The sequence below is a fragment of the Schistocerca gregaria genome, unplaced genomic scaffold (genome assembly GCF_023897955.1).
Source record: "Schistocerca gregaria isolate iqSchGreg1 unplaced genomic scaffold, iqSchGreg1.2 ptg000507l, whole genome shotgun sequence".
Classification (NCBI taxonomy): Eukaryota; Metazoa; Arthropoda; class Insecta; order Orthoptera; family Acrididae; genus Schistocerca; species Schistocerca gregaria.
In genome coordinates, this window is record NW_026061910.1 from 46481 (window position 1) to 74019 (window position 27539).

Genomic DNA, 27539 nt, shown 5'->3' on the forward strand with positions numbered 1-27539 from the left:
TCTTCATTTCTTGCTTTCTTGTCGCTACCCCTGCCAGCCGTTTTTTCATGCTACCTTTCTCATGTGACAAAGATGCTTCCATACTGATTTTAAACTATCGTAAGATACGATATTAAGGAACTCAGTTTGAAAAGAGTGCGCCAAGGAAGACTTGCAAAGAGTCTCTGGAAATAACAAAACAGTATGAAGTGACAGAAATGTTGTGAAATACGTCAGGGCATATTGTTTTGTAGCAGTGCACAACGGCAAATTTGTAAACAAAAATTTACCTTTCGTCGCTACAAGAGATGGATACTTTGTCGAAAAGCCTGTGTCTTGTGTGCATGTTTTCGCACCTTTCCACGGCACGGCGCGGCACAGAGCTGCTCTGGTAGCTCCGAACGGCCGCACACGTCGCCTCGGACACGCCGGTTCGGCCCGCGCCCATCTCGCAGATGTTCCTCGTGCTTGTGCTGTCATATGGACCGCGACCCGAGCGGCAGCGAGCGGCAGTCGAGCAAAGTCGGGACAAGTCGGGACGGAAGGTGACAGCCGATTATGCACCGTGCGAATTACGCAAATATCTAGAAGCGCGACGCGTGTCAGGCAGGTGAGAACGCTTCTCTCGGTCCAGCAGGACACTGCCACACCCCGCGCAGTCCACCCGCCGCCCGGCCGCGCGCAATCCCTGCGACGGACAACAATAACAAGGTGCGTCTCCCGCGAGTGTCGGAGGCCGCACGAACCAAACGAATGACAGGCGGTGCAACGAGCAGCTGTGTTGTGCGTCTGACCCACGTGGCGGCGCGCCGCACTGCGCGTCGCCTTCGAGGTGGAAGGACGTGCTTTGCGTCAAATGTGCCACCGAAAATGGCGATTGCGTGTATTGGGAGGAGAGGCGAAGCCTTCTTGTGCCGTGCGGCTACAGTATAAGGACGCCAACGGCCATACCATGTTGAATACACCGGTTCTCGTCCGATCACCGAAGTTAAGCAACATCGGGCCCGGTTAGTACTTGGATGGGTGACCGCCTGGGAACACCGGGTGCTGTTGGCTCCCTCTCTTCTTTTAAATTTTATGTCACTACACCTGCCAGCCCTCTTTTCATACAAACTCTCAGGTGCGACGAAGATGCTTCCACAAGCATTTTAAACTACTGTATTAAACGTAAGATGCGAAATTACAGTAATGAACTCAGTTTGTACAAGAATGCGCGGAGGAAGAGTGCTAGGAACTCGTTGAAAATAACGAAACACTGCGAATCGACAGATGTGCTCTTGAAATGCGTCAGAGCCTACTGTTTTGTAGGAGCGCTAAATTCCAAAAACTAACTACATTAAAAAAAACCTGTTCCCGTCCGACCACCGAAGATAAGCAACAACGTTTATATTCGGATCGGCGACCGCCTGGGAACTCTGGCTGTCTTCATTTCTTGCTTTCTTGTCGCTACCCCTGCCAGCCGTTTTTTCATGCTACCTTTCTCATGTGACAAAGATGCTTCCATACTGATTTTAAACTATCGTAAGATACGATATTAAGGAACTCAGTTTGAAAAGAGTGCGCCAAGGAAGACTTGCAAAGAGTCTCTGGAAATAACAAAACAGTATGAAGTGACAGAAATGTTGTGAAATACGTCAGGGCATATTGTTTTGTAGCAGTGCACAACGGCAAATTTGTAAACAAAAATTTACCTTTCGTCGCTACAAGAGATGGATACTTTGTCGAAAAGCCTGTGTCTTGTGTGCATGTTTTCGCACCTTTCCACGGCACGGCGCGGCACAGAGCTGCTCTGGTAGCTCCGAACGGCCGCACACGTCGCCTCGGACACGCCGGTTCGGCCCGCGCCCATCTCGCAGATGTTCCTCGTGCTTGTGCTGTCATATGGACCGCGACCCGAGCGGCAGCGAGCGGCAGTCGAGCAAAGTCGGGACAAGTCGGGACGGAAGGTGACAGCCGATTATGCACCGTGCGAATTACGCAAATATCTAGAAGCGCGACGCGTGTCAGGCAGGTGAGAACGCTTCTCTCGGTCCAGCAGGACACTGCCACACCCCGCGCAGTCCACCCGCCGCCCGGCCGCGCGCAATCCCTGCGACGGACAACAATAACAAGGTGCGTCTCCCGCGAGTGTCGGAGGCCGCACGAACCAAACGAATGACAGGCGGTGCAACGAGCAGCTGTGTTGTGCGTCTGACCCACGTGGCGGCGCGCCGCACTGCGCGTCGCCTTCGAGGTGGAAGGACGTGCTTTGCGTCAAATGTGCCACCGAAAATGGCGATTGCGTGTATTGGGAGGAGAGGCGAAGCCTTCTTGTGCCGTGCGGCTACAGTATAAGGACGCCAACGGCCATACCATGTTGAATACACCGGTTCTCGTCCGATCACCGAAGTTAAGCAACATCGGGCCCGGTTAGTACTTGGATGGGTGACCGCCTGGGAACACCGGGTGCTGTTGGCTCCCTCTCTTCTTTTAAATTTTATGTCACTACACCTGCCAGCCCTCTTTTCATACAAACTCTCAGGTGCGACGAAGATGCTTCCACAAGCATTTTAAACTACTGTATTAAACGTAAGATGCGAAATTACAGTAATGAACTCAGTTTGTACAAGAATGCGCGGAGGAAGAGTGCTAGGAACTCGTTGAAAATAACGAAACACTGCGAATCGACAGATGTGCTCTTGAAATGCGTCAGAGCCTACTGTTTTGTAGGAGCGCTAAATTCCAAAAACTAACTACATTAAAAAAAAACCTGTTCCCGTCCGACCACCGAAGATAAGCAACAACGTTTATATTCGGATCGGCGACCGCCTGGGAACTCTGGCTGTCTTCATTTCTTGCTTTCTTGTCGCTACCCCTGCCAGCCGTTTTTTCATGCTACCTTTCTCATGTGACAAAGATGCTTCCATACTGATTTTAAACTATCGTAAGATACGATATTAAGGAACTCAGTTTGAAAAGAGTGCGCCAAGGAAGACTTGCAAAGAGTCTCTGGAAATAACAAAACAGTATGAAGTGACAGAAATGTTGTGAAATACGTCAGGGCATATTGTTTTGTAGCAGTGCACAACGGCAAATTTGTAAACAAAAATTTACCTTTCGTCGCTACAAGAGATGGATACTTTGTCGAAAAGCCTGTGTCTTGTGTGCATGTTTTCGCACCTTTCCACGGCACGGCGCGGCACAGAGCTGCTCTGGTAGCTCCGAACGGCCGCACACGTCGCCTCGGACACGCCGGTTCGGCCCGCGCCCATCTCGCAGATGTTCCTCGTGCTTGTGCTGTCATATGGACCGCGACCCGAGCGGCAACGAGCGGCAGTCGAGCAAAGTCGGGACAAGTCGGGACGGAAGGTGACAGCCGATTATGCACCGTGCGAATTACGCAAATATCTAGAAGCGCGACGCGTGTCAGGCAGGTGAGAACGCTTCTCTCGGTCCAGCAGGACACTGCCACACCCCGCGCCGCACTGCGCGTCGCCTTCGAGGTGGAAGGACGTGCTTTGCGTCAAATGTGCCACCGAAAATGGCGATTGCGTGTATTGGGAGGAGAGGCGAAGCCTTCTTGTGCCGTGCGGCTACAGTATAAGGACGCCAACGGCCATACCATGTTGAATACACCGGTTCTCGTCCGATCACCGAAGTTAAGCAACATCGGTCCCGGTTAGTACTTGGATGGGTGACCGCCTGGGAACACCGGGTGCTGTTGGCTCCCTCTCTTCTTTTAAATTTTATGTCACTACACCTGCCAGCCCTCTTTTCATACAAACTCTCAGGTGCGACGAAGATGCTTCCACAAGCATTTTAAACTACTGTATTAAACGTAAGATGCGAAATTACAGTAATGAACTCAGTTTGTACAAGAATGCGCGGAGGAAGAGTGCTAGGAACTCGTTGAAAATAACGAAACACTGCGAATCGACAGATGTGCTCTTGAAATGCGTCAGAGCCTACTGTTTTGTAGGAGCGCTAAATTCCAAAAACTAACTACATTAAAAAAAACCTGTTCCCGTCCGACCACCGAAGATAAGCAACAACGTTTATATTCGGATCGGCGACCGCCTGGGAACTCTGGCTGTCTTCATTTCTTGCTTTCTTGTCGCTACCCCTGCCAGCCGTTTTTTCATGCTACCTTTCTCATGTGACAAAGATGCTTCCATACTGATTTTAAACTATCGTAAGATACGATATTAAGGAACTCAGTTTGAAAAGAGTGCGCCAAGGAAGACTTGCAAAGAGTCTCTGGAAATAACAAAACAGTATGAAGTGACAGAAATGTTGTGAAATACGTCAGGGCATATTGTTTTGTAGCAGTGCACAACGGCAAATTTGTAAACAAAAATTTACCTTTCGTCGCTACAAGAGATGGATACTTTGTCGAAAAGCCTGTGTCTTGTGTGCATGTTTTCGCACCTTTCCACGGCACGGCGCGGCACAGAGCTGCTCTGGTAGCTCCGAACGGCCGCACACGTCGCCTCGGACACGCCGGTTCGGCCCGCGCCCATCTCGCAGATGTTCCTCGTGCTTGTGCTGTCATATGGACCGCGACCCGAGCGGCAGCGAGCGGCAGTCGAGCAAAGTCGGGACAAGTCGGGACGGAAGGTGACAGCCGATTATGCACCGTGCGAATTACGCAAATATCTAGAAGCGCGACGCGTGTCAGGCAGGTGAGAACGCTTCTCTCGGTCCAGCAGGACACTGCCACACCCCGCGCAGTCCACCCGCCGCCCGGCCGCGCGCAATCCCTGCGACGGACAACAATAACAAGGTGCGTCTCCCGCGAGTGTCGGAGGCCGCACGAACCAAACGAATGACAGGCGGTGCAACGAGCAGCTGTGTTGTGCGTCTGACCCACGTGGCGGCGCGCCGCACTGCGCGTCGCCTTCGAGGTGGAAGGACGTGCTTTGCGTCAAATGTGCCACCGAAAATGGCGATTGCGTGTATTGGGAGGAGAGGCGAAGCCTTCTTGTGCCGTGCGGCTACAGTATAAGGACGCCAACGGCCATACCATGTTGAATACACCGGTTCTCGTCCGATCACCGAAGTTAAGCAACATCGGGCCCGGTTAGTACTTGGATGGGTGACCGCCTGGGAACACCGGGTGCTGTTGGCTCCCTCTCTTCTTTTAAATTTTATGTCACTACACCTGCCAGCCCTCTTTTCATACAAACTCTCAGGTGCGACGAAGATGCTTCCACAAGCATTTTAAACTACTGTATTAAACGTAAGATGCGAAATTACAGTAATGAACTCAGTTTGTACAAGAATGCGCGGAGGAAGAGTGCTAGGAACTCGTTGAAAATAACGAAACACTGCGAATCGACAGATGTGCTCTTGAAATGCGTCAGAGCCTACTGTTTTGTAGGAGCGCTAAATTCCAAAAACTAACTACATTAAAAAAAACCTGTTCCCGTCCGACCACCGAAGATAAGCAACAACGTTTATATTCGGATCGGCGACCGCCTGGGAACTCTGGCTGTCTTCATTTCTTGCTTTCTTGTCGCTACCCCTGCCAGCCGTTTTTTCATGCTACCTTTCTCATGTGACAAAGATGCTTCCATACTGATTTTAAACTATCGTAAGATACGATATTAAGGAACTCAGTTTGAAAAGAGTGCGCCAAGGAAGACTTGCAAAGAGTCTCTGGAAATAACAAAACAGTATGAAGTGACAGAAATGTTGTGAAATACGTCAGGGCATATTGTTTTGTAGCAGTGCACAACGGCAAATTTGTAAACAAAAATTTACCTTTCGTCGCTACAAGAGATGGATACTTTGTCGAAAAGCCTGTGTCTTGTGTGCATGTTTTCGCACCTTTCCACGGCACGGCGCGGCACAGAGCTGCTCTGGTAGCTCCGAACGGCCGCACACGTCGCCTCGGACACGCCGGTTCGGCCCGCGCCCATCTCGCAGATGTTCCTCGTGCTTGTGCTGTCATATGGACCGCGACCCGAGCGGCAGCGAACGGCAGTCGAGCAAAGTCGGGACAAGTCGGGACGGAAGGTGACAGCCGATTATGCACCGTGCGAATTACGCAAATATCTAGAAGCGCGACGCGTGTCAGGCAGGTGAGAACGCTTCTCTCGGTCCAGCAGGACACTGCCACACCCCGCGCAGTCCACCCGCCGCCCGGCCGCGCGCAATCCCTGCGACGGACAACAATAACAAGGTGCGTCTCCCGCGAGTGTCGGAGGCCGCACGAACCAAACGAATGACAGGCGGTGCAACGAGCAGCTGTGTTGTGCGTCTGACCCACGTGGCGGCGCGCCGCACTGCGCGTCGCCTTCGAGGTGGAAGGACGTGCTTTGCGTCAAATGTGCCACCGAAAATGGCGATTGCGTGTATTGGGAGGAGAGGCGAAGCCTTCTTGTGCCGTGCGGCTACAGTATAAGGACGCCAACGGCCATACCATGTTGAATACACCGGTTCTCGTCCGATCACCGAAGTTAAGCAACATCGGGCCCGGTTAGTACTTGGATGGGTGACCGCCTGGGAACACCGGGTGCTGTTGGCTCCCTCTCTTCTTTTAAATTTTATGTCACTACACCTGCCAGCCCTCTTTTCATACAAACTCTCAGGTGCGACGAAGATGCTTCCACAAGCATTTTAAACTACTGTATTAAACGTAAGATGCGAAATTACAGTAATGAACTCAGTTTGTACAAGAATGCGCGGAGGAAGAGTGCTAGGAACTCGTTGAAAATAACGAAACACTGCGAATCGACAGATGTGCTCTTGAAATGCGTCAGAGCCTACTGTTTTGTAGGAGCGCTAAATTCCAAAAACTAACTACATTAAAAAAAACCTGTTCCCGTCCGACCACCGAAGATAAGCAACAACGTTTATATTCGGATCGGCGACCGCCTGGGAACTCTGGCTGTCTTCATTTCTTGCTTTCTTGTCGCTACCCCTGCCAGCCGTTTTTTCATGCTACCTTTCTCATGTGACAAAGATGCTTCCATACTGATTTTAAACTATCGTAAGATACGATATTAAGGAACTCAGTTTGAAAAGAGTGCGCCAAGGAAGACTTGCAAAGAGTCTCTGGAAATAACAAAACAGTATGAAGTGACAGAAATGTTGTGAAATACGTCAGGGCATATTGTTTTGTAGCAGTGCACAACGGCAAATTTGTAAACAAAAATTTACCTTTCGTCGCTACAAGAGATGGATACTTTGTCGAAAAGCCTGTGTCTTGTGTGCATGTTTTCGCACCTTTCCACGGCACGGCGCGGCACAGAGCTGCTCTGGTAGCTCCGAACGGCCGCACACGTCGCCTCGGACACGCCGGTTCGGCCCGCGCCCATCTCGCAGATGTTCCTCGTGCTTGTGCTGTCATATGGACCGCGACCCGAGCGGCAGCGAGCGGCAGTCGAGCAAAGTCGGGACAAGTCGGGACGGAAGGTGACAGCCGATTATGCACCATGCGAATTACGCAAATATCTAGAAGCGCGACGCGTGTCAAGCAGGTGAGAACGCTTCTCTCGGTCCAGCAGGACACTGCCACACCCCGCGCCGCACTGCGCGTCGCCTTCGAGGTGGAAGGACGTGCTTTGCGTCAAATGTGCCACCGAAAATGGCGATTGCGTGTATTGGGAGGAGAGGCGAAGCCTTCTTGTGCCGTGCGGCTACAGTATAAGGACGCCAACGGCCATACCATGTTGAATACACCGGTTCTCGTCCGATCACCGAAGTTAAGCAACATCGGGCCCGGTTAGTACTTGGATGGGTGACCGCCTGGGAACACCGGGTGCTGTTGGCTCCCTCTCTTCTTTTAAATTTTATGTCACTACACCTGCCAGCCCTCTTTTCATACAAACTCTCAGGTGCGACGAAGATGCTTCCACAAGCATTTTAAACTACTGTATTAAACGTAAGATGCGAAATTACAGTAATGAACTCAGTTTGTACAATAATGCGCGGAGGAAGAGTGCTAGGAACTCGTTGAAAATAACGAAACACTGCGAATCGACAGATGTGCTCTTGAAATGCGTCAGAGCCTACTGTTTTGTAGGAGCGCTAAATTCCAAAAACTAACTACATTAAAAAAAACCTGTTCCCGTCCGACCACCGAAGATAAGCAACAACGTTTATATTCGGATCGGCGACCGCCTGGGAACTCTGGCTGTCTTCATTTCTTGCTTTCTTGTCGCTACCCCTGCCAGCCGTTTTTTCATGCTACCTTTCTCATGTGACAAAGATGCTTCCATACTGATTTTAAACTATCGTAAGATACGATATTAAGGAACTCAGTTTGAAAAGAGTGCGCCAAGGAAGACTTGCAAAGAGTCTCTGGAAATAACAAAACAGTATGAAGTGACAGAAATGTTGTGAAATACGTCAGGGCATATTGTTTTGTAGCAGTGCACAACGGCAAATTTGTAAACAAAAATTTACCTTTCGTCGCTACAAGAGATGGATACTTTGTCGAAAAGCCTGTGTCTTGTGTGCATGTTTTCGCACCTTTCCACGGCACGGCGCGGCACAGAGCTGCTCTGGTAGCTCCGAACGGCCGCACACGTCGCCTCGGACACGCCGGTTCGGCCCGCGCCCATCTCGCAGATGTTCCTCGTGCTTGTGCTGTCATATGGACCGCGACCCGAGCGGCAGCGAGCGGCAGTCGAGCAAAGTCGGGACAAGTCGGGACGGAAGGTGACAGCCGATTATGCACCGTGCGAATTACGCAAATATCTAGAAGCGCGACGCGTGTCAGGCAGGTGAGAACGCTTCTCTCGGTCCAGCAGGACACTGCCACACCCCGCGCAGTCCACCCGCCGCCCGGCCGCGCGCAATCCCTGCGACGGACAACAATAACAAGGTGCGTCTCCCGCGAGTGTCGGAGGCCGCACGAACCAAACGAATGACAGGCGGTGCAACGAGCAGCTGTGTTGTGCGTCTGACCCACGTGGCGGCGCGCCGCACTGCGCGTCGCCTTCGAGGTGGAAGGACGTGCTTTGCGTCAAATGTGCCACCGAAAATGGCGATTGCGTGTATTGGGAGGAGAGGCGAAGCCTTCTTGTGCCGTGCGGCTACAGTATAAGGACGCCAACGGCCATACCATGTTGAATACACCGGTTCTCGTCCGATCACCGAAGTTAAGCAACATCGGGCCCGGTTAGTACTTGGATGGGTGACCGCCTGGGAACACCGGGTGCTGTTGGCTCCCTCTCTTCTTTTAAATTTTATGTCACTACACCTGCCAGCCCTCTTTTCATACAAACTCTCAGGTGCGACGAAGATGCTTCCACAAGCATTTTAAACTACTGTATTAAACGTAAGATGCGAAATTACAGTAATGAACTCAGTTTGTACAAGAATGCGCGGAGGAAGAGTGCTAGGAACTCGTTGAAAATAACGAAACACTGCGAATCGACAGATGTGCTCTTGAAATGCGTCAGAGCCTACTGTTTTGTAGGAGCGCTAAATTCCAAAAACTAACTACATTAAAAAAAACCTGTTCCCGTCCGACCACCGAAGATAAGCAACAACGTTTATATTCGGATCGGCGACCGCCTGGGAACTCTGGCTGTCTTCATTTCTTGCTTTCTTGTCGCTACCCCTGCCAGCCGTTTTTTCATGCTACCTTTCTCATGTGACAAAGATGCTTCCATACTGATTTTAAACTATCGTAAGATACGATATTAAGGAACTCAGTTTGAAAAGAGTGCGCCAAGGAAGACTTGCAAAGAGTCTCTGGAAATAACAAAACAGTATGAAGTGACAGAAATGTTGTGAAATACGTCAGGGCATATTGTTTTGTAGCAGTGCACAACGGCAAATTTGTAAACAAAAATTTACCTTTCGTCGCTACAAGAGATGGATACTTTGTCGAAAAGCCTGTGTCTTGTGTGCATGTTTTCGCACCTTTCCACGGCACGGCGCGGCACAGAGCTGCTCTGGTAGCTCCGAACGGCCGCACACGTCGCCTCGGACACGCCGGTTCGGCCCGCGCCCATCTCGCAGATGTTCCTCGTGCTTGTGCTGTCATATGGACCGCGACCCGAGCGGCAGCGAGCGGCAGTCGAGCAAAGTCGGGACAAGTCGGGACGGAAGGTGACAGCCGATTATGCACCATGCGAATTACGCAAATATCTAGAAGCGCGACGCGTGTCAGGCAGGTGAGAACGCTTCTCTCGGTCCAGCAGGACACTGCCACACCCCGCGCCGCACTGCGCGTCGCCTTCGAGGTGGAAGGACGTGCTTTGCGTCAAATGTGCCACCGAAAATGGCGATTGCGTGTATTGGGAGGAGAGGCGAAGCCTTCTTGTGCCGTGCGGCTACAGTATAAGGACGCCAACGGCCATACCATGTTGAATACACCGGTTCTCGTCCGATCACCGAAGTTAAGCAACATCGGGCCCGGTTAGTACTTGGATGGGTGACCGCCTGGGAACACCGGGTGCTGTTGGCTCCCTCTCTTCTTTTAAATTTTATGTCACTACACCTGCCAGCCCTCTTTTCATACAAACTCTCAGGTGCGACGAAGATGCTTCCACAAGCATTTTAAACTACTGTATTAAACGTAAGATGCGAAATTACAGTAATGAACTCAGTTTGTACAATAATGCGCGGAGGAAGAGTGCTAGGAACTCGTTGAAAATAACGAAACACTGCGAATCGACAGATGTGCTCTTGAAATGCGTCAGAGCCTACTGTTTTGTAGGAGCGCTAAATTCCAAAAACTAACTACATTAAAAAAAACCTGTTCCCGTCCGACCACCGAAGATAAGCAACAACGTTTATATTCGGATCGGCGACCGCCTGGGAACTCTGGCTGTCTTCATTTCTTGCTTTCTTGTCGCTACCCCTGCCAGCCGTTTTTTCATGCTACCTTTCTCATGTGACAAAGATGCTTCCATACTGATTTTAAACTATCGTAAGATACGATATTAAGGAACTCAGTTTGAAAAGAGTGCGCCAAGGAAGACTTGCAAAGAGTCTCTGGAAATAACAAAACAGTATGAAGTGACAGAAATGTTGTGAAATACGTCAGGGCATATTGTTTTGTAGCAGTGCACAACGGCAAATTTGTAAACAAAAATTTACCTTTCGTCGCTACAAGAGATGGATACTTTGTCGAAAAGCCTGTGTCTTGTGTGCATGTTTTCGCACCTTTCCACGGCACGGCGCGGCACAGAGCTGCTCTGGTAGCTCCGAACGGCCGCACACGTCGCCTCGGACACGCCGGTTCGGCCCGCGCCCATCTCGCAGATGTTCCTCGTGCTTGTGCTGTCATATGGACCGCGACCCGAGCGGCAGCGAGCGGCAGTCGAGCAAAGTCGGGACAAGTCGGGACGGAAGGTGACAGCCGATTATGCACCGTGCGAATTACGCAAATATCTAGAAGCGCGACGCGTGTCAGGCAGGTGAGAACGCTTCTCTCGGTCCAGCAGGACACTGCCACACCCCGCGCAGTCCACCCGCCGCCCGGCCGCGCGCAATCCCTGCGACGGACAACAATAACAAGGTGCGTCTCCCGCGAGTGTCGGAGGCCGCACGAACCAAACGAATGACAGGCGGTGCAACGAGCAGCTGTGTTGTGCGTCTGACCCACGTGGCGGCGCGCCGCACTGCGCGTCGCCTTCGAGGTGGAAGGACGTGCTTTGCGTCAAATGTGCCACCGAAAATGGCGATTGCGTGTATTGGGAGGAGAGGCGAAGCCTTCTTGTGCCGTGCGGCTACAGTATAAGGACGCCAACGGCCATACCATGTTGAATACACCGGTTCTCGTCCGATCACCGAAGTTAAGCAACATCGGGCCCGGTTAGTACTTGGATGGGTGACCGCCTGGGAACACCGGGTGCTGTTGGCTCCCTCTCTTCTTTTAAATTTTATGTCACTACACCTGCCAGCCCTCTTTTCATACAAACTCTCAGGTGCGACGAAGATGCTTCCACAAGCATTTTAAACTACTGTATTAAACGTAAGATGCGAAATTACAGTAATGAACTCAGTTTGTACAAGAATGCGCGGAGGAAGAGTGCTAGGAACTCGTTGAAAATAACGAAACACTGCGAATCGACAGATGTGCTCTTGAAATGCGTCAGAGCCTACTGTTTTGTAGGAGCGCTAAATTCCAAAAACTAACTACATTAAAAAAAACCTGTTCCCGTCCGACCACCGAAGATAAGCAACAACGTTTATATTCGGATCGGCGACCGCCTGGGAACTCTGGCTGTCTTCATTTCTTGCTTTCTTGTCGCTACCCCTGCCAGCCGTTTTTTCATGCTACCTTTCTCATGTGACAAAGATGCTTCCATACTGATTTTAAACTATCGTAAGATACGATATTAAGGAACTCAGTTTGAAAAGAGTGCGCCAAGGAAGACTTGCAAAGAGTCTCTGGAAATAACAAAACAGTATGAAGTGACAGAAATGTTGTGAAATACGTCAGGGCATATTGTTTTATAGCAGTGCACAACGGCAAATTTGTAAACAAAAATTTACCTTTCGTCGCTACAAGAGATGGATACTTTGTCGAAAAGCCTGTGTCTTGTGTGCATGTTTTCGCACCTTTCCACGGCACGGCGCGGCACAGAGCTGCTCTGGTAGCTCCGAACGGCCGCACACGTCGCCTCGGACACGCCGGTTCGGCCCGCGCCCATCTCGCAGATGTTCCTCGTGCTTGTGCTGTCATATGGACCGCGACCCGAGCGGCAGCGAGCGGCAGTCGAGCAAAGTCGGGACAAGTCGGGACGGAAGGTGACAGCCGATTATGCACCGTGCGAATTACGCAAATATCTAGAAGCGCGACGCGTGTCAGGCAGGTGAGAACGCTTCTCTCGGTCCAGCAGGACACTGCCACACCCCGCGCCGCACTGCGCGTCGCCTTCGAGGTGGAAGGACGTGCTTTGCGTCAAATGTGCCACCGAAAATGGCGATTGCGTGTATTGGGAGGAGAGGCGAAGCCTTCTTGTGCCGTGCGGCTACAGTATAAGGACGCCAACGGCCATACCATGTTGAATACACCGGTTCTCGTCCGATCACCGAAGTTAAGCAACATCGGGCCCGGTTAGTACTTGGATGGGTGACCGCCTGGGAACACCGGGTGCTGTTGGCTCCCTCTCTTCTTTTAAATTTTATGTCACTACACCTGCCAGCCCTCTTTTCATACAAACTCTCAGGTGCGACGAAGATGCTTCCACAAGCATTTTAAACTACTGTATTAAACGTAAGATGCGAAATTACAGTAATGAACTCAGTTTGTACAAGAATGCGCGGAGGAAGAGTGCTAGGAACTCGTTGAAAATAACGAAACACTGCGAATCGACAGATGTGCTCTTGAAATGCGTCAGAGCCTACTGTTTTGTAGGAGCGCTAAATTCCAAAAACTAACTACATTAAAAAAAACCTGTTCCCGTCCGACCACCGAAGATAAGCAACAACGTTTATATTCGGATCGGCGACCGCCTGGGAACTCTGGCTGTCTTCATTTCTTGCTTTCTTGTCGCTACCCCTGCCAGCCGTTTTTTCATGCTACCTTTCTCATGTGACAAAGATGCTTCCATACTGATTTTAAACTATCGTAAGATACGATATTAAGGAACTCAGTTTGAAAAGAGTGCGCCAAGGAAGACTTGCAAAGAGTCTCTGGAAATAACAAAACAGTATGAAGTGACAGAAATGTTGTGAAATACGTCAGGGCATATTGTTTTGTAGCAGTGCACAACGGCAAATTTGTAAACAAAAATTTACCTTTCGTCGCTACAAGAGATGGATACTTTGTCGAAAAGCCTGTGTCTTGTGTGCATGTTTTCGCACCTTTCCACGGCACGGCGCGGCACAGAGCTGCTCTGGTAGCTCCGAACGGCCGCACACGTCGCCTCGGACACGCCGGTTCGGCCCGCGCCCATCTCGCAGATGTTCCTCGTGCTTGTGCTGTCATATGGACCGCGACCCGAGCGGCAGCGAGCGGCAGTCGAGCAAAGTCGGGACAAGTCGGGACGGAAGGTGACAGCCGATTATGCACCGTGCGAATTACGCAAATATCTAGAAGCGCGACGCGTGTCAGGCAGGTGAGAACGCTTCTCTCGGTCCAGCAGGACACTGCCACACCCCGCGCCGCACTGCGCGTCGCCTTCGAGGTGGAAGGACGTGCTTTGCGTCAAATGTGCCACCGAAAATGGCGATTGCGTGTATTGGGAGGAGAGGCGAAGCCTTCTTGTGCCGTGCGGCTACAGTATAAGGACGCCAACGGCCATACCATGTTGAATACACCGGTTCTCGTCCGATCACCGAAGTTAAGCAACATTGGGCCCGGTTAGTACTTGGATGGGTGACCGCCTGGGAACACCGGGTGCTGTTGGCTCCCTCTCTTCTTTTAAATTTTATGTCACTACACCTGCCAGCCCTCTTTTCATACAAACTCTCAGGTGCGACGAAGATGCTTCCACAAGCATTTTAAACTACTGTATTAAACGTAAGATGCGAAATTACAGTAATGAACTCAGTTTGTACAATAATGCGCGGAGGAAGAGTGCTAGGAACTCGTTGAAAATAACGAAACACTGCGAATCGACAGATGTGCTCTTGAAATGCGTCAGAGCCTACTGTTTTGTAGGAGCGCTAAATTCCAAAAACTAACTACATTAAAAAAAACCTGTTCCCGTCCGACCACCGAAGATAAGCAACAACGTTTATATTCGGATCGGCGACCGCCTGGGAACTCTGGCTGTCTTCATTTCTTGCTTTCTTGTCGCTACCCCTGCCAGCCGTTTTTTCATGCTACCTTTCTCATGTGACAAAGATGCTTCCATACTGATTTTAAACTATCGTAAGATACGATATTAAGGAACTCAGTTTGAAAAGAGTGCGCCAAGGAAGACTTGCAAAGAGTCTCTGGAAATAACAAAACAGTATGAAGTGACAGAAATGTTGTGAAATACGTCAGGGCATATTGTTTTGTAGCAGTGCACAACGGCAAATTTGTAAACAAAAATTTACCTTTCGTCGCTACAAGAGATGGATACTTTGTCGAAAAGCCTGTGTCTTGTGTGCATGTTTTCGCACCTTTCCACGGCACGGCGCGGCACAGAGCTGCTCTGGTAGCTCCGAACGGCCGCACACGTCGCCTCGGACACGCCGGTTCGGCCCGCGCCCATCTCGCAGATGTTCCTCGTGCTTGTGCTGTCATATGGACCGCGACCCGAGCGGCAGCGAGCGGCAGTCGAGCAAAGTCGGGACAAGTCGGGACGGAAGGTGACAGCCGATTAAGCACCGTGCGAATTACGCAAATATCTAGAAGCGCGACGCGTGTCAGGCAGGTGAGAACGCTTCTCTCGGTCCAGCAGGACACTGCCACACCCCGCGCAGTCCACCCGCCGCCCGGCCGCGCGCAATCCCTGCGACGGACAACAATAACAAGGTGCGTCTCCCGCGAGTGTCGGAGGCCGCACGAACCAAACGAATGACAGGCGGTGCAACGAGCAGCTGTGTTGTGCGTCTGACCCACGTGGCGGCGCGCCGCACTGCGCGTCGCCTTCGAGGTGGAAGGACGTGCTTTGCGTCAAATGTGCCACCGAAAATGGCGATTGCGTGTATTGGGAGGAGAGGCGAAGCCTTCTTGTGCCGTGCGGCTACAGTATAAGGACGCCAACGGCCATACCATGTTGAATACACCGGTTCTCGTCCGATCACCGAAGTTAAGCAACATCGGGCCCGGTTAGTACTTGGATGGGTGACCGCCTGGGAACACCGGGTGCTGTTGGCTCCCTCTCTTCTTTTAAATTTTATGTCACTACACCTGCCAGCCCTCTTTTCATACAAACTCTCAGGTGCGACGAAGATGCTTCCACAAGCATTTTAAACTACTGTATTAAACGTAAGATGCGAAATTACAGTAATGAACTCAGTTTGTACAATAATGCGCGGAGGAAGAGTGCTAGGAACTCGTTGAAAATAACGAAACACTGCGAATCGACAGATGTGCTCTTGAAATGCGTCAGAGCCTACTGTTTTGTAGGAGCGCTAAATTCCAAAAACTAACTACATTAAAAAAAACCTGTTCCCGTCCGACCACCGAAGATAAGCAACAACGTTTATATTCGGATCGGCGACCGCCTGGGAACTCTGGCTGTCTTCATTTCTTGCTTTCTTGTCGCTACCCCTGCCAGCCGTTTTTTCATGCTACCTTTCTCATGTGACAAAGATGCTTCCATACTGATTTTAAACTATCGTAAGATACGATATTAAGGAACTCAGTTTGAAAAGAGTGCGCCAGGGAAGACTTGCAAAGAGTCTCTGGAAATAACAAAACAGTATGAAGTGACAGAAATGTTGTGAAATACGTCAGGGCATATTGTTTTGTAGCAGTGCACAACGGCAAATTTGTAAACAAAAATTTACCTTTCGTCGCTACAAGAGATGGATACTTTGTCGAAAAGCCTGTGTCTTGTGTGCATGTTTTCGCACCTTTCCACGGCACGGCGCGGCACAGAGCTGCTCTGGTAGCTCCGAACGGCCGCACACGTCGCCTCGGACACGCCGGTTCGGCCCGCGCCCATCTCGCAGATGTTCCTCGTGCTTGTGCTGTCATATGGACCGCGACCCGAGCGGCAGCGAGCGGCAGTCGAGCAAAGTCGGGACAAGTCGGGACGGAAGGTGACAGCCGATTAAGCACCGTGCGAATTACGCAAATATCTAGAAGCGCGACGCGTGTCAGGCAGGTGAGAACGCTTCTCTCGGTCCAGCAGGACACTGCCACACCCCGCGCAGTCCACCCGCCGCCCGGCCGCGCGCAATCCCTGCGACGGACAACAATAACAAGGTGCGTCTCCCGCGAGTGTCGGAGGCCGCACGAACCAAACGAATGACAGGCGGTGCAACGAGCAGCTGTGTTGTGCGTCTGACCCACGTGGCGGCGCGCCGCACTGCGCGTCGCCTTCGAGGTGGAAGGACGTGCTTTGCGTCAAATGTGCCACCGAAAATGGCGATTGCGTGTATTGGGAGGAGAGGCGAAGCCTTCTTGTGCCGTGCGGCTACAGTATAAGGACGCCAACGGCCATACCATGTTGAATACACCGGTTCTCGTCCGATCACCGAAGTTAAGCAACATCGGGCCCGGTTAGTACTTGGATGGGTGACCGCCTGGGAACACCGGGTGCTGTTGGCTCCCTCTCTTCTTTTAAATTTTATGTCACTACACCTGCCAGCCCTCTTTTCATACAAACTCTCAGGTGCGACGAAGATGCTTCCACAAGCATTTTAAACTACTGTATTAAACGTAAGATGCGAAATTACAGTAATGAACTCAGTTTGTACAATAATGCGCGGAGGAAGAGTGCTAGGAACTCGTTGAAAATAACGAAACACTGCGAATCGACAGATGTGCTCTTGAAATGCGTCAGAGCCTACTGTTTTGTAGGAGCGCTAAATTCCAAAAACTAACTACATTAAAAAAAACCTGTTCCCGTCCGACCACCGAAGATAAGCAACAACGTTTATATTCGGATCGGCGACCGCCTGGGAACTCTGGCTGTCTTCATTTCTTGCTTTCTTGTCGCTACCCCTGCCAGCCGTTTTTTCATGCTACCTTTCTCATGTGACAAAGATGCTTCCATACTGATTTTAAACTATCGTAAGATACGATATTAAGGAACTCAGTTTGAAAAGAGTGCGCCAAGGAAGACTTGCAAAGAGTCTCTGGAAATAACAAAACAGTATGAAGTGACAGAAATGTTGTGAAATACGTCAGGGCATATTGTTTTGTAGCAGTGCACAACGGCAAATTTGTAAACAAAAATTTACCTTTCGTCGCTACAAGAGATGGATACTTTGTCGAAAAGCCTGTGTCTTGTGTGCATGTTTTCGCACCTTTCCACGGCACGGCGCGGCACAGAGCTGCTCTGGTAGCTCCGAACGGCCGCACACGTCGCCTCGGACACGCCGGTTCGGCCCGCGCCCATCTCGCAGATGTTCCTCGTGCTTGTGCTGTCATATGGACCGCGACCCGAGCGGCAGCGAGCGGCAGTCGAGCAAAGTCGGGACAAGTCGGGACGGAAGGTGACAGCCGATTATGCACCGTGCGAATTACGCAAATATCTAGAAGCGCGACGCGTGTCAGGCAGGTGAGAACGCTTCTCTCGGTCCAGCAGGACACTGCCACACCCCGCGCAGTCCACCCGCCGCCCGGCCGCGCGCAATCCCTGCGACGGACAACAATAACAAGGTGCGTCTCCCGCGAGTGTCGGAGGCCGCACGAACCAAACGAATGACAGGCGGTGCAACGAGCAGCTGTGTTGTGCGTCTGACCCACGTGGCGGCGCGCCGCACTGCGCGTCGCCTTCGAGGTGGAAGGACGTGCTTTGCGTCAAATGTGCCACCGAAAATGGCGATTGCGTGTATTGGGAGGAGAGGCGAAGCCTTCTTGTGCCGTGCGGCTACAGTATAAGGACGCCAACGGCCATACCATGTTGAATACACCGGTTCTCGTCCGATCACCGAAGTTAAGCAACATCGGTCCCGGTTAGTACTTGGATGGGTGACCGCCTGGGAACACCGGGTGCTGTTGGCTCCCTCTCTTCTTTTAAATTTTATGTCACTACACCTGCCAGCCCTCTTTTCATACAAACTCTCAGGTGCGACGAAGATGCTTCCACAAGCATTTTAAACTACTGTATTAAACGTAAGATGCGAAATTACAGTAATGAACTCAGTTTGTACAAGAATGCGCGGAGGAAGAGTGCTAGGAACTCGTTGAAAATAACGAAACACTGCGAATCGACAGATGTGCTCTTGAAATGCGTCAGAGCCTACTGTTTTGTAGGAGCGCTAAATTCCAAAAACTAACTACATTAAAAAAAACCTGTTCCCGTCCGACCACCGAAGATAAGCAACAACGTTTATATTCGGATCGGCGACCGCCTGGGAACTCTGGCTGTCTTCATTTCTTGCTTTCTTGTCGCTACCCCTGCCAGCCGTTTTTTCATGCTACCTTTCTCATGTGACAAAGATGCTTCCATACTGATTTTAAACTATCGTAAGATACGATATTAAGGAACTCAGTTTGAAAAGAGTGCGCCAAGGAAGACTTGCAAAGAGTCTCTGGAAATAACAAAACAGTATGAAGTGACAGAAATGTTGTGAAATACGTCAGGGCATATTGTTTTGTAGCAGTGCACAACGGCAAATTTGTAAACAAAAATTTACCTTTCGTCGCTACAAGAGATGGATACTTTGTCGAAAAGCCTGTGTCTTGTGTGCATGTTTTCGCACCTTTCCACGGCACGGCGCGGCACAGAGCTGCTCTGGTAGCTCCGAACGGCCGCACACGTCGCCTCGGACACGCCGGTTCGGCCCGCGCCCATCTCGCAGATGTTCCTCGTGCTTGTGCTGTCATATGGACCGCGACCCGAGCGGCAGCGAGCGGCAGTCGAGCAAAGTCGGGACAAGTCGGGACGGAAGGTGACAGCCGATTATGCACCGTGCGAATTACGCAAATATCTAGAAGCGCGACGCGTGTCAGGCAGGTGAGAACGCTTCTCTCGGTCCAGCAGGACACTGCCACACCCCGCGCCGCACTGCGCGTCGCCTTCGAGGTGGAAGGACGTGCTTTGCGTCAAATGTGCCACCGAAAATGGCGATTGCGTGTATTGGGAGGAGAGGCGAAGCCTTCTTGTGCCGTGCGGCTACAGTATAAGGACGCCAACGGCCATACCATGTTGAATACACCGGTTCTCGTCCGATCACCGAAGTTAAGCAACATTGGGCCCGGTTAGTACTTGGATGGGTGACCGCCTGGGAACACCGGGTGCTGTTGGCTCCCTCTCTTCTTTTAAATTTTATGTCACTACACCTGCCAGCCCTCTTTTCATACAAACTCTCAGGTGCGACGAAGATGCTTCCACAAGCATTTTAAACTACTGTATTAAACGTAAGATGCGAAATTACAGTAATGAACTCAGTTTGTACAATAATGCGCGGAGGAAGAGTGCTAGGAACTCGTTGAAAATAACGAAACACTGCGAATCGACAGATGTGCTCTTGAAATGCGTCAGAGCCTACTGTTTTGTAGGAGCGCTAAATTCCAAAAACTAACTACATTAAAAAAAACCTGTTCCCGTCCGACCACCGAAGATAAGCAACAACGTTTATATTCGGATCGGCGACCGCCTGGGAACTCTGGCTGTCTTCATTTCTTGCTTTCTTGTCGCTACCCCTGCCAGCCGTTTTTTCATGCTACCTTTCTCATGTGACAAAGATGCTTCCATACTGATTTTAAACTATCGTAAGATACGATATTAAGGAACTCAGTTTGAAAAGAGTGCGCCAAGGAAGACTTGCAAAGAGTCTCTGGAAATAACAAAACAGTATGAAGTGACAGAAATGTTGTGAAATACGTCAGGGCATATTGTTTTGTAGCAGTGCACAACGGCAAATTTGTAAACAAAAATTTACCTTTCGTCGCTACAAGAGATGGATACTTTGTCGAAAAGCCTGTGTCTTGTGTGCATGTTTTCGCACCTTTCCACGGCACGGCGCGGCACAGAGCTGCTCTGGTAGCTCCGAACGGCCGCACACGTCGCCTCGGACACGCCGGTTCGGCCCGCGCCCATCTCGCAGATGTTCCTCGTGCTTGTGCTGTCATATGGACCGCGACCCGAGCGGCAGCGAGCGGCAGTCGAGCAAAGTCGGGACAAGTCGGGACGGAAGGTGACAGCCGATTAAGCACCGTGCGAATTACGCAAATATCTAGAAGCGCGACGCGTGTCAGGCAGGTGAGAACGCTTCTCTCGGTCCAGCAGGACACTGCCACACCCCGCGCAGTCCACCCGCCGCCCGGCCGCGCGCAATCCCTGCGACGGACAACAATAACAAGGTGCGTCTCCCGCGAGTGTCGGAGGCCGCACGAACCAAACGAATGACAGGCGGTGCAACGAGCAGCTGTGTTGTGCGTCTGACCCACGTGGCGGCGCGCCGCACTGCGCGTCGCCTTCGAGGTGGAAGGACGTGCTTTGCGTCAAATGTGCCACCGAAAATGGCGATTGCGTGTATTGGGAGGAGAGGCGAAGCCTTCTTGTGCCGTGCGGCTACAGTATAAGGACGCCAACGGCCATACCATGTTGAATACACCGGTTCTCGTCCGATCACCGAAGTTAAGCAACATCGGGCCCGGTTAGTACTTGGATGGGTGACCGCCTGGGAACACCGGGTGCTGTTGGCTCCCTCTCTTCTTTTAAATTTTATGTCACTACACCTGCCAGCCCTCTTTTCATACAAACTCTCAGGTGCGACGAAGATGCTTCCACAAGCATTTTAAACTACTGTATTAAACGTAAGATGCGAAATTACAGTAATGAACTCAGTTTGTACAATAATGCGCGGAGGAAGAGTGCTAGGAACTCGTTGAAAATAACGAAACACTGCGAATCGACAGATGTGCTCTTGAAATGCGTCAGAGCCTACTGTTTTGTAGGAGCGCTAAATTCCAAAAACTAACTACATTAAAAAAAACCTGTTCCCGTCCGACCACCGAAGATAAGCAACAACGTTTATATTCGGATCGGCGACCGCCTGGGAACTCTGGCTGTCTTCATTTCTTGCTTTCTTGTCGCTACCCCTGCCAGCCGTTTTTTCATGCTACCTTTCTCATGTGACAAAGATGCTTCCATACTGATTTTAAACTATCGTAAGATACGATATTAAGGAACTCAGTTTGAAAAGAGTGCGCCAGGGAAGACTTGCAAAGAGTCTCTGGAAATAACAAAACAGTATGAAGTGACAGAAATGTTGTGAAATACGTCAGGGCATATTGTTTTGTAGCAGTGCACAACGGCAAATTTGTAAACAAAAATTTACCTTTCGTCGCTACAAGAGATGGATACTTTGTCGAAAAGCCTGTGTCTTGTGTGCATGTTTTCGCACCTTTCCACGGCACGGCGCGGCACAGAGCTGCTCTGGTAGCTCCGAACGGCCGCACACGTCGCCTCGGACACGCCGGTTCGGCCCGCGCCCATCTCGCAGATGTTCCTCGTGCTTGTGCTGTCATATGGACCGCGACCCGAGCGGCAGCGAGCGGCAGTCGAGCAAAGTCGGGACAAGTCGGGACGGAAGGTGACAGCCGATTAAGCACCGTGCGAATTACGCAAATATCTAGAAGCGCGACGCGTGTCAGGCAGGTGAGAACGCTTCTCTCGGTCCAGCAGGACACTGCCACACCCCGCGCAGTCCACCCGCCGCCCGGCCGCGCGCAATCCCTGCGACGGACAACAATAACAAGGTGCGTCTCCCGCGAGTGTCGGAGGCCGCACGAACCAAACGAATGACAGGCGGTGCAACGAGCAGCTGTGTTGTGCGTCTGACCCACGTGGCGGCGCGCCGCACTGCGCGTCGCCTTCGAGGTGGAAGGACGTGCTTTGCGTCAAATGTGCCACCGAAAATGGCGATTGCGTGTATTGGGAGGAGAGGCGAAGCCTTCTTGTGCCGTGCGGCTACAGTATAAGGACGCCAACGGCCATACCATGTTGAATACACCGGTTCTCGTCCGATCACCGAAGTTAAGCAACATCGGGCCCGGTTAGTACTTGGATGGGTGACCGCCTGGGAACACCGGGTGCTGTTGGCTCCCTCTCTTCTTTTAAATTTTATGTCACTACACCTGCCAGCCCTCTTTTCATACAAACTCTCAGGTGCGACGAAGATGCTTCCACAAGCATTTTAAACTACTGTATTAAACGTAAGATGCGAAATTACAGTAATGAACTCAGTTTGTACAATAATGCGCGGAGGAAGAGTGCTAGGAACTCGTTGAAAATAACGAAACACTGCGAATCGACAGATGTGCTCTTGAAATGCGTCAGAGCCTACTGTTTTGTAGGAGCGCTAAATTCCAAAAACTAACTACATTAAAAAAAACCTGTTCCCGTCCGACCACCGAAGATAAGCAACAACGTTTATATTCGGATCGGCGACCGCCTGGGAACTCTGGCTGTCTTCATTTCTTGCTTTCTTGTCGCTACCCCTGCCAGCCGTTTTTTCATGCTACCTTTCTCATGTGACAAAGATGCTTCCATACTGATTTTAAACTATCGTAAGATACGATATTAAGGAACTCAGTTTGAAAAGAGTGCGCCAAGGAAGACTTGCAAAGAGTCTCTGGAAATAACAAAACAGTATGAAGTGACAGAAATGTTGTGAAATACGTCAGGGCATATTGTTTTGTAGCAGTGCACAACGGCAAATTTGTAAACAAAAATTTACCTTTCGTCGCTACAAGAGATGGATACTTTGTCGAAAAGCCTGTGTCTTGTGTGCATGTTTTCGCACCTTTCCACGGCACGGCGCGGCACAGAGCTGCTCTGGTAGCTCCGAACGGCCGCACACGTCGCCTCGGACACGCCGGTTCGGCCCGCGCCCATCTCGCAGATGTTCCTCGTGCTTGTGCTGTCATATGGACCGCGACCCGAGCGGCAGCGAGCGGCAGTCGAGCAAAGTCGGGACAAGTCGGGACGGAAGGTGACAGCCGATTATGCACCGTGCGAATTACGCAAATATCTAGAAGCGCGACGCGTGTCAGGCAGGTGAGAACGCTTCTCTCGGTCCAGCAGGACACTGCCACACCCCGCGCAGTCCACCCGCCGCCCGGCCGCGCGCAATCCCTGCGACGGACAACAATAACAAGGTGCGTCTCCCGCGAGTGTCGGAGGCCGCACGAACCAAACGAATGACAGGCGGTGCAACGAGCAGCTGTGTTGTGCGTCTGACCCACGTGGCGGCGCGCCGCACTGCGCGTCGCCTTCGAGGTGGAAGGACGTGCTTTGCGTCAAATGTGCCACCGAAAATGGCGATTGCGTGTATTGGGAGGAGAGGCGAAGCCTTCTTGTGCCGTGCGGCTACAGTATAAGGACGCCAACGGCCATACCATGTTGAATACACCGGTTCTCGTCCGATCACCGAAGTTAAGCAACATCGGGCCCGGTTAGTACTTGGATGGGTGACCGCCTGGGAACACCGGGTGCTGTTGGCTCCCTCTCTTCTTTTAAATTTTATGTCACTACACCTGCCAGCCCTCTTTTCATACAAACTCTCAGGTGCGACGAAGATGCTTCCACAAGCATTTTAAACTACTGTATTAAACGTAAGATGCGAAATTACAGTAATGAACTCAGTTTGTACAATAATGCGCGGAGGAAGAGTGCTAGGAACTCGTTGAAAATAACGAAACACTGCGAATCGACAGATGTGCTCTTGAAATGCGTCAGAGCCTACTGTTTTGTAGGAGCGCTAAATTCCAAAAACTAACTACATTAAAAAAAACCTGTTCCCGTCCGACCACCGAAGATAAGCAACAACGTTTATATTCGGATCGGCGACCGCCTGGGAACTCTGGCTGTCTTCATTTCTTGCTTTCTTGTCGCTACCCCTGCCAGCCGTTTTTTCATGCTACCTTTCTCATGTGACAAAGATGCTTCCATACTGATTTTAAACTATCGTAAGATACGATATTAAGGAACTCAGTTTGAAAAGAGTGCGCCAGGGAAGACTTGCAAAGAGTCTCTGGAAATAACAAAACAGTATGAAGTGACAGAAATGTTGTGAAATACGTCAGGGCATATTGTTTTGTAGCAGTGCACAACGGCAAATTTGTAAACAAAAATTTACCTTTCGTCGCTACAAGAGATGGATACTTTGTCGAAAAGCCTGTGTCTTGTGTGCATGTTTTCGCACCTTTCCACGGCACGGCGCGGCACAGAGCTGCTCTGGTAGCTCCGAACGGCCGCACACGTCGCCTCGGACACGCCGGTTCGGCCCGCGCCCATCTCGCAGATGTTCCTCGTGCTTGTGCTGTCATATGGACCGCGACCCGAGCGGCAGCGAGCGGCAGTCGAGCAAAGTCGGGACAAGTCGGGACGGAAGGTGACAGCCGATTAAGCACCGTGCGAATTACGCAAATATCTAGAAGCGCGACGCGTGTCAGGCAGGTGAGAACGCTTCTCTCGGTCCAGCAGGACACTGCCACACCCCGCGCAGTCCACCCGCCGCCCGGCCGCGCGCAATCCCTGCGACGGACAACAATAACAAGGTGCGTCTCCCGCGAGTGTCGGAGGCCGCACGAACCAAACGAATGACAGGCGGTGCAACGAGCAGCTGTGTTGTGCGTCTGACCCACGTGGCGGCGCGCCGCACTGCGCGTCGCCTTCGAGGTGGAAGGACGTGCTTTGCGTCAAATGTGCCACCGAAAATGGCGATTGCGTGTATTGGGAGGAGAGGCGAAGCCTTCTTGTGCCGTGCGGCTACAGTATAAGGACGCCAACGGCCATACCATGTTGAATACACCGGTTCTCGTCCGATCACCGAAGTTAAGCAACATCGGGCCCGGTTAGTACTTGGATGGGTGACCGCCTGGGAACACCGGGTGCTGTTGGCTCCCTCTCTTCTTTTAAATTTTATGTCACTACACCTGCCAGCCCTCTTTTCATACAAACTCTCAGGTGCGACGAAGATGCTTCCACAAGCATTTTAAACTACTGTATTAAACGTAAGATGCGAAATTACAGTAATGAACTCAGTTTGTACAATAATGCGCGGAGGAAGAGTGCTAGGAACTCGTTGAAAATAACGAAACACTGCGAATCGACAGATGTGCTCTTGAAATGCGTCAGAGCCTACTGTTTTGTAGGAGCGCTAAATTCCAAAAACTAACTACATTAAAAAAAACCTGTTCCCGTCCGACCACCGAAGATAAGCAACAACGTTTATATTCGGATCGGCGACCGCCTGGGAACTCTGGCTGTCTTCATTTCTTGCTTTCTTGTCGCTACCCCTGCCAGCCGTTTTTTCATGCTACCTTTCTCATGTGACAAAGATGCTTCCATACTGATTTTAAACTATCGTAAGATACGATATTAAGGAACTCAGTTTGAAAAGAGTGCGCCAAGGAAGACTTGCAAAGAGTCTCTGGAAATAACAAAACAGTATGAAGTGACAGAAATGTTGTGAAATACGTCAGGGCATATTGTTTTGTAGCAGTGCACAACGGCAAATTTGTAAACAAAAATTTACCTTTCGTCGCTACAAGAGATGGATACTTTGTCGAAAAGCCTGTGTCTTGTGTGCATGTTTTCGCACCTTTCCACGGCACGGCGCGGCACAGAGCTGCTCTGGTAGCTCCGAACGGCCGCACACGTCGCCTCGGACACGCCGGTTCGGCCCGCGCCCATCTCGCAGATGTTCCTCGTGCTTGTGCTGTCATATGGACCGCGACCCGAGCGGCAGCGAGCGGCAGTCGAGCAAAGTCGGGACAAGTCGGGACGGAAGGTGACAGCCGATTATGCACCGTGCGAATTACGCAAATATCTAGAAGCGCGACGCGTGTCAGGCAGGTGAGAACGCTTCTCTCGGTCCAGCAGGACACTGCCACACCCCGCGCAGTCCACCCGCCGCCCGGCCGCGCGCAATCCCTGCGACGGACAACAATAACAAGGTGCGTCTCCCGCGAGTGTCGGAGGCCGCACGAACCAAACGAATGACAGGCGGTGCAACGAGCAGCTGTGTTGTGCGTCTGACCCACGTGGCGGCGCGCCGCACTGCGCGTCGCCTTCGAGGTGGAAGGACGTGCTTTGCGTCAAATGTGCCACCGAAAATGGCGATTGCGTGTATTGGGAGGAGAGGCGAAGCCTTCTTGTGCCGTGCGGCTACAGTATAAGGACGCCAACGGCCATACCATGTTGAATACACCGGTTCTCGTCCGATCACCGAAGTTAAGCAACATCGGGCCCGGTTAGTACTTGGATGGGTGACCGCCTGGGAACACCGGGTGCTGTTGGCTCCCTCTCTTCTTTTAAATTTTATGTCACTACACCTGCCAGCCCTCTTTTCATACAAACTCTCAGGTGCGACGAAGATGCTTCCACAAGCATTTTAAACTACTGTATTAAACGTAAGATGCGAAATTACAGTAATGAACTCAGTTTGTACAAGAATGCGCGGAGGAAGAGTGCTAGGAACTCGTTGAAAATAACGAAACACTGCGAATCGACAGATGTGCTCTTGAAATGCGTCAGAGCCTACTGTTTTGTAGGAGCGCTAAATTCCAAAAACTAACTACATTAAAAAAAACCTGTTCCCGTCCGACCACCGAAGATAAGCAACAACGTTTATACTCGGATCGGCGACCGCCTGGGAACTCTGGCTGTCTTCATTTCTTGCTTTCTTGTCGCTACCCCTGCCAGCCGTTTTTTCATGCTACCTTTCTCATGTGACAAAGATGCTTCCATACTGATTTTAAACTATCGTAAGATACGATATTAAGGAACTCAGTTTGAAAAGAGTGCGCCAAGGAAGACTTGCAAAGAGTCTCTGGAAATAACAAAACAGTATGAAGTGACAGAAATGTTGTGAAATACGTCAGGGCATATTGTTTTGTAGCAGTGCACAACGGCAAATTTGTAAACAAAAATTTACCTTTCGTCGCTACAAGAGATGGATACTTTGTCGAAAAGCCTGTGTCTTGTGTGCATGTTTTCGCACCTTTCCACGGCACGGCGCGGCACAGAGCTGCTCTGGTAGCTCCGAACGGCCGCACACGTCGCCTCGGACACGCCGGTTCGGCCCGCGCCCATCTCGCAGAT

The 27539-nt window shown here is 51.1% G+C and overlaps 20 non-coding genes across 20 annotated transcripts; all 20 read left to right on the forward strand.

The window, feature by feature from the left end:
• The first annotated feature begins 916 nt into the window (after positions 1-916).
• LOC126313944 (5S ribosomal RNA) lies at positions 917-1035 on the forward strand. Its single transcript, XR_007555543.1, has one exon. It is a non-coding gene; the product is annotated as a 5S ribosomal RNA (ribosomal RNA).
• A 1282-nt stretch (positions 1036-2317) lies between these two features.
• On the forward strand, positions 2318-2436 carry LOC126313945 (5S ribosomal RNA). The gene has a single exon (XR_007555544.1). It is a non-coding gene; the product is annotated as a 5S ribosomal RNA (ribosomal RNA).
• Positions 2437-3566: 1130 nt separating this feature from the next.
• LOC126313916 (5S ribosomal RNA) lies at positions 3567-3685 on the forward strand. Its single transcript, XR_007555519.1, has one exon. It is a non-coding gene; the product is annotated as a 5S ribosomal RNA (ribosomal RNA).
• Positions 3686-4967: 1282 nt separating this feature from the next.
• On the forward strand, positions 4968-5086 carry LOC126313946 (5S ribosomal RNA). The gene has a single exon (XR_007555545.1). It is a non-coding gene; the product is annotated as a 5S ribosomal RNA (ribosomal RNA).
• Positions 5087-6368: 1282 nt separating this feature from the next.
• LOC126313948 (5S ribosomal RNA) lies at positions 6369-6487 on the forward strand. The gene has a single exon (XR_007555547.1). It is a non-coding gene; the product is annotated as a 5S ribosomal RNA (ribosomal RNA).
• A 1129-nt stretch (positions 6488-7616) lies between these two features.
• LOC126313949 (5S ribosomal RNA) lies at positions 7617-7735 on the forward strand. The gene has a single exon (XR_007555548.1). It is a non-coding gene; the product is annotated as a 5S ribosomal RNA (ribosomal RNA).
• A 1282-nt stretch (positions 7736-9017) lies between these two features.
• On the forward strand, positions 9018-9136 carry LOC126313950 (5S ribosomal RNA). Its single transcript, XR_007555549.1, has one exon. It is a non-coding gene; the product is annotated as a 5S ribosomal RNA (ribosomal RNA).
• A 1129-nt stretch (positions 9137-10265) lies between these two features.
• On the forward strand, positions 10266-10384 carry LOC126313951 (5S ribosomal RNA). Its single transcript, XR_007555550.1, has one exon. It is a non-coding gene; the product is annotated as a 5S ribosomal RNA (ribosomal RNA).
• Positions 10385-11666: 1282 nt separating this feature from the next.
• Positions 11667-11785, forward strand: LOC126313953 (5S ribosomal RNA). Its single transcript, XR_007555551.1, has one exon. It is a non-coding gene; the product is annotated as a 5S ribosomal RNA (ribosomal RNA).
• Positions 11786-12914: 1129 nt separating this feature from the next.
• On the forward strand, positions 12915-13033 carry LOC126313954 (5S ribosomal RNA). The gene has a single exon (XR_007555552.1). It is a non-coding gene; the product is annotated as a 5S ribosomal RNA (ribosomal RNA).
• Positions 13034-14162: 1129 nt separating this feature from the next.
• LOC126313922 (5S ribosomal RNA) lies at positions 14163-14281 on the forward strand. The gene has a single exon (XR_007555524.1). It is a non-coding gene; the product is annotated as a 5S ribosomal RNA (ribosomal RNA).
• A 1282-nt stretch (positions 14282-15563) lies between these two features.
• Positions 15564-15682, forward strand: LOC126313955 (5S ribosomal RNA). Its single transcript, XR_007555553.1, has one exon. It is a non-coding gene; the product is annotated as a 5S ribosomal RNA (ribosomal RNA).
• Positions 15683-16964: 1282 nt separating this feature from the next.
• Positions 16965-17083, forward strand: LOC126313956 (5S ribosomal RNA). The gene has a single exon (XR_007555554.1). It is a non-coding gene; the product is annotated as a 5S ribosomal RNA (ribosomal RNA).
• Positions 17084-18365: 1282 nt separating this feature from the next.
• Positions 18366-18484, forward strand: LOC126313917 (5S ribosomal RNA). The gene has a single exon (XR_007555520.1). It is a non-coding gene; the product is annotated as a 5S ribosomal RNA (ribosomal RNA).
• A 1129-nt stretch (positions 18485-19613) lies between these two features.
• On the forward strand, positions 19614-19732 carry LOC126313935 (5S ribosomal RNA). Its single transcript, XR_007555535.1, has one exon. It is a non-coding gene; the product is annotated as a 5S ribosomal RNA (ribosomal RNA).
• A 1282-nt stretch (positions 19733-21014) lies between these two features.
• Positions 21015-21133, forward strand: LOC126313957 (5S ribosomal RNA). The gene has a single exon (XR_007555555.1). It is a non-coding gene; the product is annotated as a 5S ribosomal RNA (ribosomal RNA).
• Positions 21134-22415: 1282 nt separating this feature from the next.
• LOC126313958 (5S ribosomal RNA) lies at positions 22416-22534 on the forward strand. Its single transcript, XR_007555556.1, has one exon. It is a non-coding gene; the product is annotated as a 5S ribosomal RNA (ribosomal RNA).
• A 1282-nt stretch (positions 22535-23816) lies between these two features.
• On the forward strand, positions 23817-23935 carry LOC126313960 (5S ribosomal RNA). The gene has a single exon (XR_007555558.1). It is a non-coding gene; the product is annotated as a 5S ribosomal RNA (ribosomal RNA).
• Positions 23936-25217: 1282 nt separating this feature from the next.
• On the forward strand, positions 25218-25336 carry LOC126313961 (5S ribosomal RNA). Its single transcript, XR_007555559.1, has one exon. It is a non-coding gene; the product is annotated as a 5S ribosomal RNA (ribosomal RNA).
• Positions 25337-26618: 1282 nt separating this feature from the next.
• On the forward strand, positions 26619-26737 carry LOC126313962 (5S ribosomal RNA). The gene has a single exon (XR_007555560.1). It is a non-coding gene; the product is annotated as a 5S ribosomal RNA (ribosomal RNA).
• The last annotated feature ends 802 nt before the right edge of the window (positions 26738-27539 follow it).